Below are 18,837 nucleotides of genomic sequence, written 5' to 3' on the forward strand. Positions count from 1 at the left end.
TCTGAACAGACATGCACTGTGCCTTGTGTCTCAGGGTCATGTCTGTCGTTGCAGGCATCTTTCACATCAAAGATTATCTTCACAAACTAAAATATATCATCACGATGATGCAGGACTTAATCCACAATAAGGTATAGACCTATTCGGTTTTGGTGCTGTCTTTTATGCTAATAACTATTTCAGCCATAACTCGAGGGGCTGAAGTGTGCCTAACATAGTTGATTTATGCACTGACATAGCAATGCACTTGACTCAATGCATATCCCATTGCATAATTTTTTCTTCTTATTTTGGAAGCCTCCAGTTATGGCTGACAAAAGTTAATGTCTACAACTCAATAGGTCTATGGATTGCACAGATATGAATGTTTTACTACAAACAAGGGGCACAGTATGATGACCGTGCTCATTGCTTTGTGATACATCTACTAAATGTTGTGGTAAATCAACCATTTAAAATATAAAATACGCAAAAATAAACATTGTTTTGATTGCAACCCACTTCTTTCACTTCCCCCTTATCCCTCCCTCCCCTTCCCCCTCCCCCTCCCCCCCCCCCCCATATCTATGGATAGTTTGTACCAGTTTTCCCACTCTCATGGATAACATTACACTTTGTTAGGGTGGTATTCAATCATCCTACTTCCAATATTACCTAGAAGAAGGGGAGGGGAAAACAATAAGTGGTGTAAGGTACCCTACACAATTCACAGAAAGTGAAAGTTATGAGATTCAATACTCAACCATGATGCTTGTGTTATCTCGATCATTTTACATTTAAGTAAATAAATAATGGCTCATACACTTGATGTTAGTGAATACATGTAGTTGCCAGAGTATTTCCAGCGACATGATTTAAAGGGTACATCATGAACTGAAATGGTGGACACTGAAAAATGTGAATTTTGAATGAGTGTGGCTTGTAATACCTGCAGACTACCAAGATGGCAGTTTTCAACTGGAGATGGTGTCACCTCAACCAGTGTTCCTAATATCAAGGGATTCATCTTAAAAGGAATCAGGACTCACCAGTCGCCCCAGTGTAACAAGCTTCTCAGTTTTCACCCCGTCTGAACGCGAGGGGAGATGTCTATCCGTATCCGTGGGTCTCGCGATGACATGCGAATTGATGAAACTTTCAACGCCATTGACTATCGCACTAAGGGACTACAGGGTATCCTCTCTAATTCGTGTCATTCATCTCAGTGACGTCTCAAGGCTCATTACACAAGTAATGGAAATATCAACTGCGTACACCAGCTCCGTGATGTCAACAGAAACCAAACCCGCATCACTATGGCAGATAATACCATCCAGCGATGAATATCTGCTCTATAGATATATATGGGCATCCAATTTCCAGTTGTCTGAAGTCCTCGGCAACCCAGACACCTCCTCAAAGTATCATAGAGAGCTCGAGAGCCGATGATGCCAGGATTCCTCCACGATTGTGAACTTGCTACTAGACCACAGAGAGCCAGCATTTTATTAGTTTTTGTGGCTTGTCCCGTGGCCACAGAGGCAGAGGCAATAAGTCGGCGATCACACGAGTGTGCCCGGGGATCGACTTTTATGATGGATGGGGAAAAAATGTCACACCTCTTGGAAGACAGGCTACCAACAAAGGTCACGCTTGGGTTAGCGTTCAATGCTTGATACCAATACTCGCCAATATGAAATTTCTAGCACGAAGAACAACTTCAACAACAATGGCAAATTCATCCTTTTTTTTTAAATTGTATCAGAACTGTTTGGTACTTCGAAAACAATGGCAAATTAACCTTTTTTTTTCTACTTGTATAAGAACTGTTTAGTATTAACAAACCAGACTGTCACAACTCCCAATCTCTTTTCATGTCATAGAGTACCAAAGTGTGATGTCATGTAGCCATTCATCGCCATAGAAACTGGTTTTAAACAACCTCACCTGGCCCGAGTGTCTATGCATGCACCTAGTTCCAACCCACGCTACAACAAAAGACCGTGACATCATCACTTTAATACTCTATAACCCATCGTTCCAAAAGTAAACGAAGAAGAAAAGAAAACTGAGTTTTGTCATGATTATACTTTTTCGTACCTTGAACTCATTACACAAATTTGAGAGTTCTATTTCATACTATCATCACCACGATAGTGATTTTGATAATTGTGACTACTGGAATATGACCAGACATATTTTGTGCTAATTAGCTACCAACTAGCAAGTGATGGATGTATTACTATTGTCATTAAGCCCTTAATACTACTGATGCAGTAATGAATGAAACTACAATTTGTACGCAGCTTAGCCTCGCACTATTATGTCTTTCCTGTCATATAATGAAATTAAAACAAAAACAAAAACAGAAAAACCTATCAGCTCAGAAAAGAGGGTAACATAAGGGAGGGAGTGGCATTCCTACATATCATCTAAATTCAAATTGGAATGTGTGCGGCTTTCATGTAGTATTACCTTTGTTACAGCTTATAAACAAACTACTAATAACTGCATAAATTCTAAATGGATAAGAGGAGTAGGCGCCAGCATCAGAAGGCATAATTGAACAAATGCTTCAGAACTCTCACAAAATGAGGACTCTGCCAATGTAGACAACTGGAAATGAGCCAACTTCCTCTTTCAATAGGGTCAGTTTGCCCACCATTTTAGAGAGTTATCAGTGAATGTGACATTGCTCTAAATTGAGCGAATGAATAGATCAACATCCTGAATTAAGCAGGGTCTGTTTATTTAGACTATTTAGGACGTCAATGAGATTTGACTTACCCCCCTTTCAGAATAGAGAGTTCTCGTATGGATATACAACATATGGATATAGGACGTTTTATGTATGTTCATTGAAATGTTGTATCAATATACGTCGTATATCGAAACGATGGTTTGAGCGTCGTTTCAAATCATTATCCTATATCCATACAATGTATATTTGTGTCTGAATGCTCTCATATCCATAAGTCGTATTCGTAGGTGGGGCTTATTCGCAGCGCGCACCAAGCTAGGGCCTGAGCTGACCTCAAATCTGGCGTGAACTAGCAAACTACAGGATGAATCCAAGGCAGAGTATAAACACTATGCACAAAGCCTGCATGAATTACATACTGCGCATGGAAGAGATTCACGTCTACTAAAAAAATATCACTTGTGCATTAGGTCTGAATGCTCCCATATGGGGGTGCTGACTCTGAATGCTCTCATATCAAAACGTGGTATATCCATACGTCGTATGAATATGATAACTCGGTGTGTCTGAAAGCGCCAATATTCTGCAGTAGTAACCACCCTCCCTGTCTCCACTATTACCCTGCATTCGCTTTTATTCTTTGATTACTTTTTTTCCCCCCAGACCAGCTGTTTGTTGTTTTGGGGCAAATGATATCATTGAAAGTCAGGTCATGGTCAGAAAAAAACCTCAGTGTGTGTGCAGCAAAGTAAATTTACTTCATAGAAGAACACAAACTAAAGATTTAAAGGAGGAGAGATTGTGAGGTTCTTTTTCTTTAATATCCCCCTCAATTTTATAATTATAATACCAAAAAAAAAAAAAATAGTATAAGCTTATCAAAAGCCATTATCTACCATTTGCAGATGAAACAAAAATCCAGCTTTAGTGCTTCAAAATAGTTCTAAATGTGAGTTAGGTATAGAAACAACTGATGTATTTTTTTAATCATTATAATCAATGTTAAGTATTGTTAGATATACAAAATGTGAACAATAGTTATGATAAAATTGTTTCCAGACTAAACCATCTATAGTTCTGGTTTAGTGAGACAACTAATGATATCTCCCTATATTTTAGGCTTTATTGAAAAATTTTCATATGGTAGGATGTTTTTTTTATACAACTGACCTACACATATGTATCAAATGTGGTAACTTGAACATTTTTAAATCACTGCTCCCAATGGTAAACAATACCTTTAATGTTTGCATGCAAAAATGACTCCAAAACAAACACTTTCATTTCATCTGAACATTTGCCACAACTTGACAACGTGGCTGTACGCATAGTCTGCCTCCCCAGACTTTTTTATCAAATTAAATCCAAATTTACAGGTTGGCAACATTTCATGCGGATATGCCAGTAATGAGATAATAAACAGCTGCCACATGTCATTGCTATCAAGGCTAAGATAAAGGGATTAATTTCATTCATTCATTCATTCATTCATTCATTCATTCATTCATTCACTCATTCCATTGTTCATTCATTTTCGAATTTGGGGTTATCTGTTTCGTTTTCCAACTATTAAGAACAGGAGAACATTTGACAAATTCATACAGTAGTATTGCAGATCTTTTAATGAACTAAAAGAAGCAAGACGATCTATGAAACAGCAGTAATATCCCATACGGCATCATATTTCTATCATATATATCTTATTCATGATATACATATCTTATTCCTGTGCTCTTCGAAAACTACCAAACGTTAGCATGGGTGGGCACACTTTGGAATCAACAATAATTCCTATATTGCCTGATTCTGATATTCATTGTCAAAATGACTTTTGTAAGTTTGAAAGGTTTACCTCAGACTTTAATCCTCTGTTGTTTACAAACTATTATCCAAACTATTCAACATCCCTTAATATTTACAGGTTACTGTGCCAAGTCTGAATGAATTTCATCAGACATGTAGGGTCATTGCAAATTTCACATCTCCCTTTTAAAATTGATGAAGTACAATGTATATCTTCTCTTTGAAAGAAAGAGATTATTAATGCAATCTTATCTTTTAATATTTTCATTTGCTTCTCTGGTCTGATTGCATCAGAATAAATGCTGATATGAAATTGACTCTTTCCATATCATTTGTACATTTTTTTTTTCAATTTTTGCATTTACATGCTTTTCATTTTCTTCATTTCTTTATCCACAGAGAGAGAAAATCAAAGGCAAAAAGAAGAATGAGATCAAAGCAAAGAAAATCAAACTTTGCTTTATCATCAGCTTCTTAGTGCTTTGAAGAATGTTCACTTAAACCCCGTGACCTTTATGTTTCATATTTCGGCTTTTTTTGTGGTCATATACCAAATGCAATACCAAGTTTAATTCAGATATGGATGGTAGGATCAGAGTTATAGGAGCAAAAACAGATATTCATGCAGATGAAAAGAAAAGTGTAATGGACATAACCTTGCTGTCCATATCAGTACATCGTTTCAGCAAAGAATGATACGAAATGAAAAGATGGGACAAAATTGCTGTCCCGAGAAAAATGCCATCATGGCATTACCCTGCATTCATTTCCCCTTCAGTTGACAACACTAGTCTACAAATTACCATTTACATATTGCGCTACCGCCTGCGCTGATAAAACTGAATTATGATATGACCTCCACGTAAACCCCTCCATCAAGACAGCATGGGGAAATACATCTAGTCGTTCCCACGATTTGTAAGACAAGACAAATGTTTGCATAGTCTTGATTTCAAACGCAACTGTCTTGATTTCTTGAAGACACTTGATACAATTTTCCTATAACTTTTCTACTTGTCACTAGTATTCATTACCATACTGCATTAAAAGTGGGCTGTATAAAATTGAGAAATGAAATTATTATTGCACTATTAACTGCTGTAGATCCATAAGGCAACTAAACATTTATTTCATATTTAATTTCTAGATATGATGTTCACTGCTGTGTATTGTACCGAAGCAAACACACAACAAACAAAAATAATCTAGAGCTCTATAGGCCCTTCTATATAAAGTTAACCCCCCCCCCATGGAATTTATTCCACACTATGATATCATTGAGTACTGTATAAGCTGTTATTTTTCGCGAGGGTTTACTTTTCGCGAATTTCGCGAATCACAGTTGGATTGCGAATTTAATAACACGCTGTGTTAACAGAGCATTAACGTAAGCGTCGGCGCCGATTCGCGAAAACAACATCTCGCGAAAATGTCTGTGACCTCGTCATTCGCGAAAATATCTGTACGCGAAAATAACAGCGTATACAGTATACCTGCACATATGAATCACAGTTATCATCATCATCATCATCATAACAACAACAACAACAATAATGATAATAATATTATTAATAATAATAATAATAATAGCAAGAAAATCCTAACAAATGCCATTCTACAGCCACAGGAAAAGGAGAAGTTACAGACTCCCAGTTAATGCACAAAATTTCATGCAATGCATTCATCACAAATGACATCCATGCTACGGCAGGTTCTTCTCAATCTCTCAGTAGACCTATATGTAGATAAAAACATGAACTGCATAATGATAATCACAGTGAGTACAATTGAGTGTACCACACACCAGCCTCAAAGCACTACTTTTGTTTTAACCCTTTGCGCGCTTGGAGGCCCGACTGGCACAGGAAACCCCATAGCATTGTATGATTTACAAAGTCTCTGGCACAGTAAGGGTTGCCCTTCACAAAACCACTAATGTGAAGTACAATGTTTCATTGATACTGGAGGCAACTGTGCAAGATGAAATTTTCAGTGGTTTTACTATTTTTCTTTTTTTTTGCAAATCACACTTAAACTGTGAAAATAACAACAGGTAACAATAAGTGCAAACAACAATGTGCAAAATCATTATTTAAAAAAAAAAAAAATCTTAAGCCAAGCTAGTGCTGGATCATGTGCAGGTACACTTGTAGTAACTACTGTAGAGTGCTGTGTGGGCATTGATGAAGCAGTATCTGGGGCATAACAACACACTAGTACAGTATTTCAAATACAGAACATTCTGCTTGATTGTGTACAGAAAATCACAGAATAGAAATATTCAGTGCTAGTATTGTTGCCTGTTACTCATTCTTATTTATTTTGTGAAAAGTGAAGTATTGATTACTGTAATTACTAGATCCTCCCAACAGCAAAATTAACAACATGCTCAAAGACTGACAAGTAGCAATTCACAAAAAACATCTGTGAGCAAAAATGTCTGCTCATGCAGTAGGTGCCACTTGGCACTGAAAGGGATAGGCAGAATGACACGGCACATTCAGAGAATTTCAGCTAAAAATACAATTTTATCAATGTATGGCAATGGCCTAAGAGTACAGAAAAAATGAAAGTACTCATAGAAACATCCTGTTGTTTTCCATTATTGCTTTTAACAACTGGCTGTGGCATTGACTTTTGTTGTTAGGACTGAGCTAATTTAATTGCTAACATAAATTGACAATTGTGACATACTTTTGTAAATATATGGCCTTGTATTATAACATCAAATGAAATGCAATGACCTGAATTCTTAAGGTCTCATCGATGTCTGTCAACTTCAACCATGACAACGTGAAATGAGAAACTATCTACAAAAGTGTAAAACAGCCTCCTGGTTTAACTCACCACTGAAATGAACTCTGAATTGTGGGTCACAGGGGAAAATTCCTTTCAACACATATGTCTGTCTCAAGCATTCTGACCTCTTTCTACGATCTCAAATGTATTAGTAGTCGAGAAAACACAAACAAACTGGCGAAAACAGGTTACAGGAACTAGGCCAATGTGATTACAGGGTCTGAAAAGAGGGAGCATGGCTTCAAGACTGGTTTTCATAACCACGCTAATATCCACATCAAATATAATTGTATCGCACAGTCTCTGTGTTGGTGAGGAATGCTATAGCCATCCTAAGGCCCACGAAGCTTCCTAGCCACAAGCGGAATAAATTATTACCGTAAAACATGATATTTTAGCGGCATAAAATTTTCGCGAATTGGAGCCAACGGCCTTTTTCACGGCATGAAATTTTCGCGAAGTGCCTCTGGCATTCAATGTATATATAGTGTAGACAAGAGCCTTCATGTGCATTTTAATTTTGCGAATCTTGTAAAATTCGGGAAATTAAAATGCATGCAAACATTCCTCGTTTTATAGTAAGTCCCATACACCCAGTGTCAAGTGGGGGTGGGGGGTAGGGGGTGGGGGGGGGGGGGAGGACAGCAAAGGAGCAAAGAGCCAATACTTTTGTCTATCCCCCTAGCAACAAGATGATGATGATGATGATGACGATGATGATGAAGATGATGATGATGATGATAGCGATGATGATGATATTGCTACTGATACTACGAGTACCATAATAATAATAATAAGTATAGTAACGATGATGATGATACGGACAATAGTGATAAATTAAGATCATCACCACCATCATCATTACCATCATCATAATGGCAATAACAATGATAATGACTGCTAATATTATTCATAATGACAGAAATAATGTAGGGAGAGAAATGCAGATTAAGCCAATGAAATGGATGCACTAAAATTGCATCATATATTCACTGCTCACAGAAATTTGCTCTTGACACACAAGTAATTGGAAAGACCATTATATTGCTTGTGTTTTTAAAGGACAAGTCCACCTTTACAACAACTTAAATGTGTCGTAGTCACAATACGAGCATACTTCCAGGGTAGGACTGCCATTAATTCTAATCCAATATCAATCTCCATTTTACATTTCAAGGTAATCCATATTCTCACCAGTAAACAAATATTGTATTGTTGTTGTATTGAAACTACTTTCCTCTATGTGCTATACATAATTCATAGCTGGCCTCTATGGAGAAAAGGATTTGAATTATCAAAATAAAAATATATACATATTTTTTCTCTCTCTTTCCTCCTCTAATGTTTCTCTTTTTTCCTACATAGTAGTCTACAAAGACAAAGACCCATTTGTTTTGCTTTACCAAACTACTGCAAGGCAAAGAAGACTGACTGGTCTGTATGAAAAGAAAACTTGCATCCCAACCTTTCAAAGAAATGTACATTTATGAATTCCTTGTTGTCACTACTTTGAAAAACATAAAACAGAGTACCACTAATTACATGACAATCAATAAATTTGAGACATGAATAGCCTCACACATGATTATTTGTCACAGTTTAGGAGCAATTTCCATCATTAAACAAGAAAGCTACTTGAGAGACAGAGAATTAGAGTTGTATAAAACAAAAACACAAGGCTCGAGGGTCTTGTCACAGGAAATGAAATATGACTTGTAATATCACTCCAAAACTCTCCATTATCTGAATCGTAGACAAACTGAAATCTTCTGTCATAATACACCAGGCAAAGTAGCATATCTTGCTAGTTTGCTAATCCTGATAATGCACCATGCCAGCATGATCTGACTAAATACCCTCGTCAATTTCCCAGAAAAGTCATCTATAGCTACTTCCCGGCTGCCACTGTTGGCTTTTCTGCATTTATTTCTCATATGGCATGCTCAGTTTAGTTTGCCCTGTTTCCGTATCACAATAGGTTTACAAAAAAAAATGAAAGCAAAAACAACAAAGGCACATAATTAAAGGCTGTCATTACAATCAGCAAACTGTTTGTTTGAAATGTCAACAGCTTCTTGAGATGGTATAGTCCCATTCATACACACCTGAAATCAATGGTGCCTGAAAATGGAGTTTTGCAGCACGATGCAAAAACATCTATTATTTATTTTTGTGTGTGGACACACACCCACAAAATTGTTAACTCTCCCAGTATGCACTGAGATGCAAAAATCAGTCTAGCTTCTTTTTTTGTTGTAAACTTTTGCCATAATTTGCCTGTGTAGCCTGTGTGAATGGCACGCAAAGACGCTATAAATTTTTTAATCCCGTAATGCAACTGATCACACAAGGTCCACACATATGCAATTGCCCTGCTCCTACAGTGTAGTCACGTATTAAAAAAATGAATATTACATGTATTTTATTGGAAAATGTGTAGTACATGGTGACAACACTCAGTGTTTATAAGATACATTTTTACTCTTCTTTTATAAGTTTCTCATCTACAAAAAGAAATAAATTTGTGCCTGTCCCCGTTATCAATGAATTCATTGACCCATCTCCTACAAGCTCCTTATTTCCCTATTGACCGATTCGGGTTCGTTGAGGGCAGCAGACATTTTACGGCACAGGGCGCAGCCATAGTGGGTGTATCGGTGTGTATCAGCCGACCCCCCCTGCTCTCCCCCACCCCCGGGCAACATGTTTATCACGCACTTGTAACAAAGGTTCGCGCACCAGCAAGCATTCGCGCACTCAGTACGAGACGCCCATTGGCTAAAGCAGTTTTTCATTCTGCGCGCGTGCTAATGTAGGGAGAGGGGTGGGGGAGTGCGGAGGGGGGGTCGGATGATACACCCAGTATGGCGCTGCCCATGCCAAAAATACACATAGCGCGTCACAGAATCGGTCAATAGACTTCACTAAGGTTCTGCTTGATTTCAGTAGGCCTACTTACAAACTGCATTGTACAAGTGACTATCCATATCACTGTACAAGTCTTACAGAGTACTCCTGTCACAACAATTCACCAAGTATGCTATATTCACAAACGAGAAACAAATCCCACATGTTCTTAGAACAGCTACATCCACATTTTAGTGATCTAATTGGCACCTATCAATCTTATAATCATCTCCCCATAGAAACTACAGCTATCACATTCTTGAGACAATCTATAAATTTGTAGATCACATGAATGCCATCTGAGTGAAACATAAATAACTTTCAATAATTATATATCAATAATATAACAGTCAATAATTCCTCAGAAATAGATGGAGTATCATAGAAAAGATACACCTTAAAGTAAATTAAAAGCAGTTCGCAAGCCTACCATACCAGATTCTTAAAGACTATTTCTGCATAGAATTCTCTTTCCCTTTTTGTCAGTTGAACAATCCACTGGTGACGTCTTGGTCTGGAAAATGAAATGAAGCGATATCTACCATTGACGACCACGGATGTTGAATTTGCGCCAACTGCGTTGCCCCCCTGCCATCCCTCAGCACCCATCCCTGTCCCTGCCAGTGTCAATGTTGATTAAGGACTCCAGCGGGTAAGTGAGGGATAATGTCAGGCTTAGAGCGGCCGCTGCTCATCATTCATCGATGCAGAGACAGGGATGGAAGAGACAATTCTGCCCGGAGGATGACATTTTCTTCTTCTTCTTCTCTGTTCTCTTTTCTCCCCCCCCCCCCTACCTTCCCCGGTCTTTTCGTCGTCACCGTGTGTGCGCATGGACGGATCGTCCCGCCCATGTTGGCTCGAGCCGGTTCTGGTAGCCCTCCATGATCCATCACAGCCAGTCTGATGTTCACAAGAATTGTCACCTCACCTCATCCCGTCTGCTCAATTTGCATCTCGCACAAGGGAGACGACATGCCAGGGAACGCATCTCCATCGTCGCTTTGGAAATGAGGAAAGAGGCTGAAGAGATGTGGGGTTTTTTCTCCAGATATTGGGGTCGATTTGTCACAATGTCCAGAGGACATATCAAGCATCCCCCCCCCTTTTTTTTTAAAGACATCAAGTGACTGTGCATGGTTCTAAAATGTCAGGGGAAGATGCTGATTTTGTATCAAGGAAGAAGGATTGAAACTTCAAAGATCACTTCACTTGGCACAAACTTTCCTCAAAGCACTTGGCAAGTAGTTTTTTGAATGTGTTAACATATGCATTTTTTTGATAGAAATAAAGGAAAGTTACATAGAAAACTTCTGTCTCCCACTGGTTCGAGACCACAGATCACTGATGGGAAATTCCTATTTTGTGTAAAGTCCCATTTGGTTTCTGTTCTGTTTGGTTAAATAGATACACAAAAACTAAGTCCGGATACAGATCAGAATGTAGCATAAAAGTCAAGGGGGTGAGGCAGTAAAGGGGTTGTGACAAGGATTATGATCTTAGATTTAAAACTGAATTAAGTTTTGGGTTTCAATGGTCTGTTCAACAAAGTTTCATCTGACAATACAGATACTGCCAGTATAGACCAGGTGAGGTTAGATCAAGTGGTAATAAACCAACTTGATGATCTTCATAACTGGGTCCTGCAAGACAGCAAGGTAATATTAGAAAGAAGAGTGTTCAAATCTTTCAGAGGGAAACTTCAAGATCCTCGCGTGACCCGAGCGACGCTGTGGTGAATTCTGTATATCATGTTTACTTTTAGATGCACTACATATTAAACACCTTGTCAAGCAATTTGGTAAGTGGTGTAATTTGTGAGCAAGAATGAACGTGACCACATGAAAAATATGTATTCTCTTTCCAAGTAGCGATGGTACTGATTTCCCACTTTGGAGATGAAATACATTGCACTTGTGTTGCACGGGGTAGTGCTTTGGCACGTTGCGACTTTCACAAATACCAGTCAACTTGCAAAATGTATGAATTCTAAATAAAGCCAAAACTACATGGTGTATACCTCATGAGACGTGATCACTGTATAGTCTCCAAGTACATTACGAAGTGTAGCGTCGCACGGCTGCGACAATCTGATCGATGGTAATCAGGCGGATTTTGCAACGCTTTGGGGGCCCATTCTCACCTCCCAAAGCACGGAATGAAAGCATGTTTCTGCAGGCTTCTCATCAAGTGAAGTTCTCGACAATCATATGCCTCGGGTTGGCATTATGACTAAGAGACTGCTCCTCTGCATTTGCTCTGCGGGCTTCCTGGCGACCCCAATGTTTTGCTTGGGCCAAGAATAGGAAGCTCTTACGCGTCGCTGTCTGCGTAAACATCATCAACGCCTTGTGACAGGGACGGCTCTCGGGGCGTGAGTCAGTCGCTCACGATGTTCGTCACACCGTCACCTGCTGGCAGTGCGCCCCCGCCATCAGCAGGAAGCTGCAGACGGGGAATTTTCAAACCCATATACAGGTTGCCTGCTGCTACAATAGCCTGGGGCTGGTAAAACAGACCTTTGGGCTGGTTTAAACTTTGTCTGGCTGGCCCTCCTTGTCTAAGAACATTCTAGCCTTGTTTGGAAGGGTTTCTATTATAATCAACTCCTGAAAAACACATTAGATTTTAAAGGACAAGTCCACCTTCATATACGTGTGGTTTGAGTGAACGCAACAATATTAGTAGAACACATCAGTGAAAGTTTGGGGAAAATTGGACAATCCGTTCAAAAGTTATGAATTTTTAAAGTATCTGCACAGTCACTGCTGGATGAGAAGACTACTACTGTGTATGATGTCACATGCGCACAACGATATAAGGAAAATAAAAAGAGAATTTCACAACACTTTACTTTTTGAATAAAGTGCACATTTCTTCGATTTGTTACTGACGTATGTTAAGGGTAATATTATTCCCCCTGCCTTCTGAAGGAGAGAAGTCAAGTATTCTTTTGTTATGCCAGAACAGTGAAAATACGTTGAATTTTCTTTATTCTTTCTTTATAATGTTGTACACATGAGACATCACAAGCTGTAGTAGTCTTCTCATCCAGCCATGACTGAGCAGAAACTTCAAAAATTCATAACTTTTGAACGGATTGTCCGATTTTCCTCAAACTCTCACTGATGTGTTCAACTAATATTGCTGCATTCTCTCAACCCACATGTCTATGAAGGTGAATTTGTCCTTTAAACATTTTTTGCTTAATCCTGGTCATAAAAATGACAGTGTCATGAGGCTGAAAGATGTGTTGGTTTAGATGCTGGGCCCTTCGAAATAAATTTGGGGTTCAAATCCCCAAATGGTTATAATGGAGCTCAAGCTAATTTAATTTGAAGTCACAATGATTCTTTCTACTATCACAATAAAATGAAAGGATTGCACATAGCTACCCTATGCTCGTGTCACTTCTTAAAATCATTCGAGTGATAAGCACCACAGGGTACAGATAATCAATAAAAAAAAGATGTTGAAGAAGTCAGCACTGCATATAAATCTATTGTGAGATGTGTATTTCTTTAATGGTGATATTCAACTTATTTCAAGTAAACTGCATCATGTGTAAGGGAGTATGGCACATCTGTGTTTGTACTGTGCACGTATCACATGCCCAAACGGTGAATGCTGGCATATAGACACTGGCAGTCGTTAATATCTTCCTTTGTTTGAGCAATGACCAATATTCACTCCATTGCAGCTTTGTATTAATAACTGCTTTTAACCAGGGAGGTGAGAGGTATTTTACTGTTGTCATGGCTTACACTCTAAAAGTATGTTCTGCTTTTCAAACTTTTTTTTGTTCATGTGTACGCAATTTCAAACCAATTCTGTTCATTTTACAAGTGTACACTGAATAAATGAGAGCTATGTATTATATGACTGTTTCCAGATAGCAGCAAAAACAAATAACAAAATCAAAAAGAGTATAACAAGAGACCCGCGGGTCTAGCGCTCACCTGAGTATCGCAAGTTCACCTTTCACGCAGTCACTAATCTAAATTATTCACAGCTCTACCAAAATTTGACGAGGCATTCTCAAGTGGAAGATGAAAATGTACAATAAGGGCCCAATTTTTTCAAGATTCCTTAATTTGGGGGAATTGGGGCCCCCTGGGGCCCTCTGGGTGGGGCATGGTGCCCAGTTTGATAAATTGAGATCCTGACCACCTAGGGATGCTATCTGCCAAGTTTGACAAAAATCCATAATGAGGTTTTCAGGAAGAAGATGAAAATGTACAATTCAGGCCCCCATTTGGACCCTTCCAACCACCCCCCCCCCCCCTACCCCCAAGAGGGGCACCCCTGGATCTCCTATGAACAAACTTGAAACTACAGTCATTAATGTACTCACTCATAGTATTATCTCAGCTCTATAACTTCTGATTCTAGAGAAGATTTTTAAAGATTCCTTCATTTGGGGGGTTTGGGCCCCCTGGGGGCCCCCTGGGCGGGGCATGGTGCCCATTTTAACAAATTGAGATCCTAACCCCCTAGGGATGCTACCTGCCAAGTTTGGTGAAAATGGGTCATGGGGTTCTCAAGAAGAAGATAAAAATGTACAATTTAGGCCCCATTAGGACCCCTCCTCACCCCCCCCCCCCCCTGGGTCCCATGGGGGGCACCCCTGATTCTGCCATGAACAAACTTGAAACTACAGTCATCAATGTGCTAACTCATAGTATTAACCTAGCTCTATCACTTCTGGTTCTAGAGAAGAAGATTTTTGCGGATTCCTTAATTTTGGGGGGGTTTGGGCCCCCTGGGGGCCCCCTGGGGGCCCCCTGGGTGGGTCATGGTGCCCACTTTAACAAATGGAGTTCCTAACCCCCTAGGGATGCTACCTGCCAAGTTTGGTGAAAATGGGTCATGGAGTTCTCAAGAAGAAGATGAAAATGTACAATTTAGGCCCCATAAGAACCCTTCCCCACCCCCCTCCCCTGGGTCCCAAGGGGGGCACCCCTGATTCTGCCATGAACAAACTTGAAACTACAGTCATCAATGTACTAACTCATAGTATTGACTTAGCTCTATCACTTCTGGTTCTAGAGAAGAAGATTTTTACAGATTCCTTAATTTTGGGGGGTTTGGGCCCCCCTGGGGGCCCCCTGGGTGGGGCATGGTGCCCATTTTAAAAAAATTGAGTTCCTAACCCCCTAGGGATGCTACCTGCCAAGTTTGATGAAAATCGGTCGTGGGGTTTTCAAGAAGAAGATGAAAATGTAAAAAGTTTACGCACGACGCACGACGGACGACGCACGACGGACGACGCACGACGGACGACGGACGACGGACGACGGACGACGGACGACGCACGACGCACGCCGGACGCCGGACGAAGGGCGATCGCAATAGCTCACTTGAGCCTTTGGCTCAGGTGAGCTAAAAAGGGAATCGGCTATTGTCAACACGTATCTGATTCCCAAGTTCTTTCATATTTTCCAGAGATGACAAGCTGCCATGAATACAAAGTCAGTCATTTGTCATTTGTCTCGAATCAAAGCTGCCGAATGTTGTTTGTGATCTCCACATTTGCAGTTTACACAATATCGAATCTCTGCGGAAGTATTAGGGCAAATGTCAACAAGCCGACAGGCTCATCAACAGATGCTAAAATGGTTCCTTCTGACAATGTGCCATGTGTAAACAATCCTACACAGTCATCCAAGTACTTCTGTATGTACCTCCAATCATATAGTCAACAGGAGTAGTCACAGTTGTATTAAACATAATGAGCATCCAGAGATTTCAACAATATAGTCTACCCACACTTACCTGCTACTCTAACTAAGAAATCCTAACAATGGACAATTTATGCACTGAAATAATGTTGAGTGTGAACAATCCCAATGGTTTTCCGAAGATTAACCCGTTGAGGACGAGTGCTGAGTATACTTTAAGGCATGCGTCTATGGGAAATGCGTGTTGCAGCAAAATCAAACTGTCCTCAATGGGTTAATCTCCAGTGAAGTCTCCCTGTGTGATACAGCGATTAGTCCAGCCTGAACAAGCCTAGCTGGCAAAGGAATGTATGATCATCTATAATGTAACCCAATCATAGGCTGTTGACCAACACGCACCTCTGACCAATGACCACCTCTGGCCAATGACCACAGAATGACTTCCTGCATTGTCTGACACAATTATTCTTAGATGTGTTTCAGTAGCACACAGCTCATTTCAACCAGTTATTCTTACTTTATTTTCTTTCACTGGTAATTAATTTACCTGAACCTACAGCAAAGCTCTGATCTGAATCAATATTGAACAATTTTCTTTCCGAGGTCTGTCCAGCTAATTATTTACAGAGTGTTTACATTGTAATGATGATTAATCATAGACATGATACATGTACAGTAGCTCTGATTGAAAGAGCATCTAGGGGGATGGGGAAAAAGAGGAAGTTAAATGTGAACACATTGCTTCCTACTTCCATAACTTAGTTTACAAGCACCCAAAACACACATACAGTTTACAGACATACAGACACAGATATATGGTTGTATATTATGCAGTGTCTTGAATTCTGCATTAGAGGCCAAGTTTACACTGAATGTCAAGTTGAGGCCTACTCGTGTGCGAGAGTGTTTAAATGGCACCTCTGCAAACTTTGGACGGATAGATTTCTTGCAAAGATACATGTACATGTATGTATCTTGTTTCAGCATAATTAATCACTAATACCTAAATTAATAGATGACTGGAATTCTGGTGCAGTTAGACAAGTATCTAGAAAGCTACAAATATATACAATTTGCAAATGTCTCATGTCAAGTTAGATATTGATATCTACATTAATTTTCTGTCCCATTTACTTTTTTTTAATACTAAATATTCTCTTTTTTCCCTCTCCAAAAATTTGGCAAGGTTAGAAGTCTGACCTAATTTGCTTGTACCCAAACCATGTCACGTTATCAGACCTCTCGCGTACAGGGGCTGCAAATTGACTTTCAGAAGGAAAAAAAAAAAGCACCGTCCATAATACTTTGGGCAAATAAATCACATAGAAAACTGGGCTCTAAATTTTTGCCATGCTGCAGAATATAATTCAATGACTGGCAAAAATTAAAAGGCAATGCACATTTGCCATTGTTAACACACATCATGTATGACGAACTCAAAAGAATTTAGAGATATTACACCTTACAGTAGCGCGCTTCGAATTAGACATAATCATTTTTATAACCCGAAATGTAATAAGTTCATATTTATTTGCAATTAACCATAAGTCAACTATTAAATTCTAAGTTGAATGTAGGGAGCCCTACATTCCAGAGCAATCCAAAAAAATATTTCTCCCACCTGCCCAAACAAGCAAATTCAAATCTTATATCTTCATGAAATCTGTATTGTTCTGTTCATCTGATTCTACTCTGTTATAAAAAAAAGAGCAAAATTATAAAACCGTATAGAATTGCTTTAATCTCTTAAGTCTCCAGTTAAATATGAAAGAGAACAAAGAAGAGAACAAAAAAGAGAACCACTTTGGCACCAGCTATAAAACAGTCAGTGGGTACAACTGTGCATACGGTAGTGGTTTACAACTTTCCTGAAAAGACCACAGGAGAACTTCACACTGAAAAAAAAAAAAAAAAAAAGCTCAGAGAGTATACAAATGAATATGTGTTTCCATGATCACATTCCCCGAGTCACCAGAAATGCTGCACTTTTAAGAATAGTGGATAATCTGGTGGGCACGGATCTTGGGAAATGCAAATTCGTAGAACCAATAATTACATGATGACTCTAAATCTATCACCGTTTTATCCTCTTCTGTGAGTCCCCCCCCCCCTAAATTCTTGCGATAATTTCAGTCGAATTAAGGCACAGCTTCGATTTCGTACATTTATAGAGCCGTTACAGTCAAGGTTACAGGAGGAAATTGTATGAGCGTTAACACGAAACATAGATTCATCAACGCCCCAGAGTGCATTAGGCTTATCGGATGCCAGAGTGAATGTAGAAAACCAGCAAACAACAGCAACAACACCACCTCATCTGCAGATTCCAAATTAAGCCCCCTAAAAAATTTGGCAGCTTACACCTGCTGTCGAAAGAGAAATTTTGAAAAGCGGTTCAGCGTGAATCAGGATATCGAGTTAAGGCGCGGGACACAACAAAATTAGAACAGCAAAGGCAGCATGGACCCATGGGGGGCTTATGAGCCATGTTGGCCTGTCAGCTGTCTGTCGGTCATTCTGTATGTTATCCTCGTGCAGTAAAAATCTCATGAAACAGTTCATTTCGTTCATCCATTTTCAGATAGCTTGCTGCCATGCTTGAAGGCACCCTTGTAATAGATATTTTAACTGAATTATACCCTGGTCTTTGGATGAGAAAGGAGCCCTGGATTGTGGTGATTTTGGTGAGTGACTGTACATGTGTAAAATGGTATGAATGATACAAATATTATAAATACTGTGTATTGTGATAGAAGCCTTGAGAAACTCTTGATAATACTTACCCTCCCCCACTTTCCCCTCTAACCACCCCCCCCCCCCCTCCCCATCATACACACTAATATAATGTTTGGCAAAATAAAGAATTAATATCTTGTGGTGGTTGCAACAACTCGACTTTCATTATACTCCCAGATGCCTAGTAAGGTCCAGGAGCAAATCTTGTTGCTATAGTGACCAAGCTGGCTG

General features: G+C 39.4%; 1 protein-coding gene across 1 annotated transcript in view; it reads right to left on the reverse strand.

Annotated features, from left to right (window-relative positions):
* LOC139728776 (uncharacterized) overlaps positions 1–18,837 on the reverse strand; it is a 196,030-nt gene that overhangs the window by 164,226 nt on the left and 12,967 nt on the right. The window lies entirely within an intron of this gene.

Source organism: Diadema antillarum, unplaced genomic scaffold, assembly GCF_040938485.1.
Source record: "Diadema antillarum isolate AM-2024a unplaced genomic scaffold, OU_Dant_1.0 seq00000197_RagTag, whole genome shotgun sequence".
Lineage (NCBI taxonomy): Eukaryota > Metazoa > Echinodermata > Echinoidea > Diadematoida > Diadematidae > Diadema > Diadema antillarum.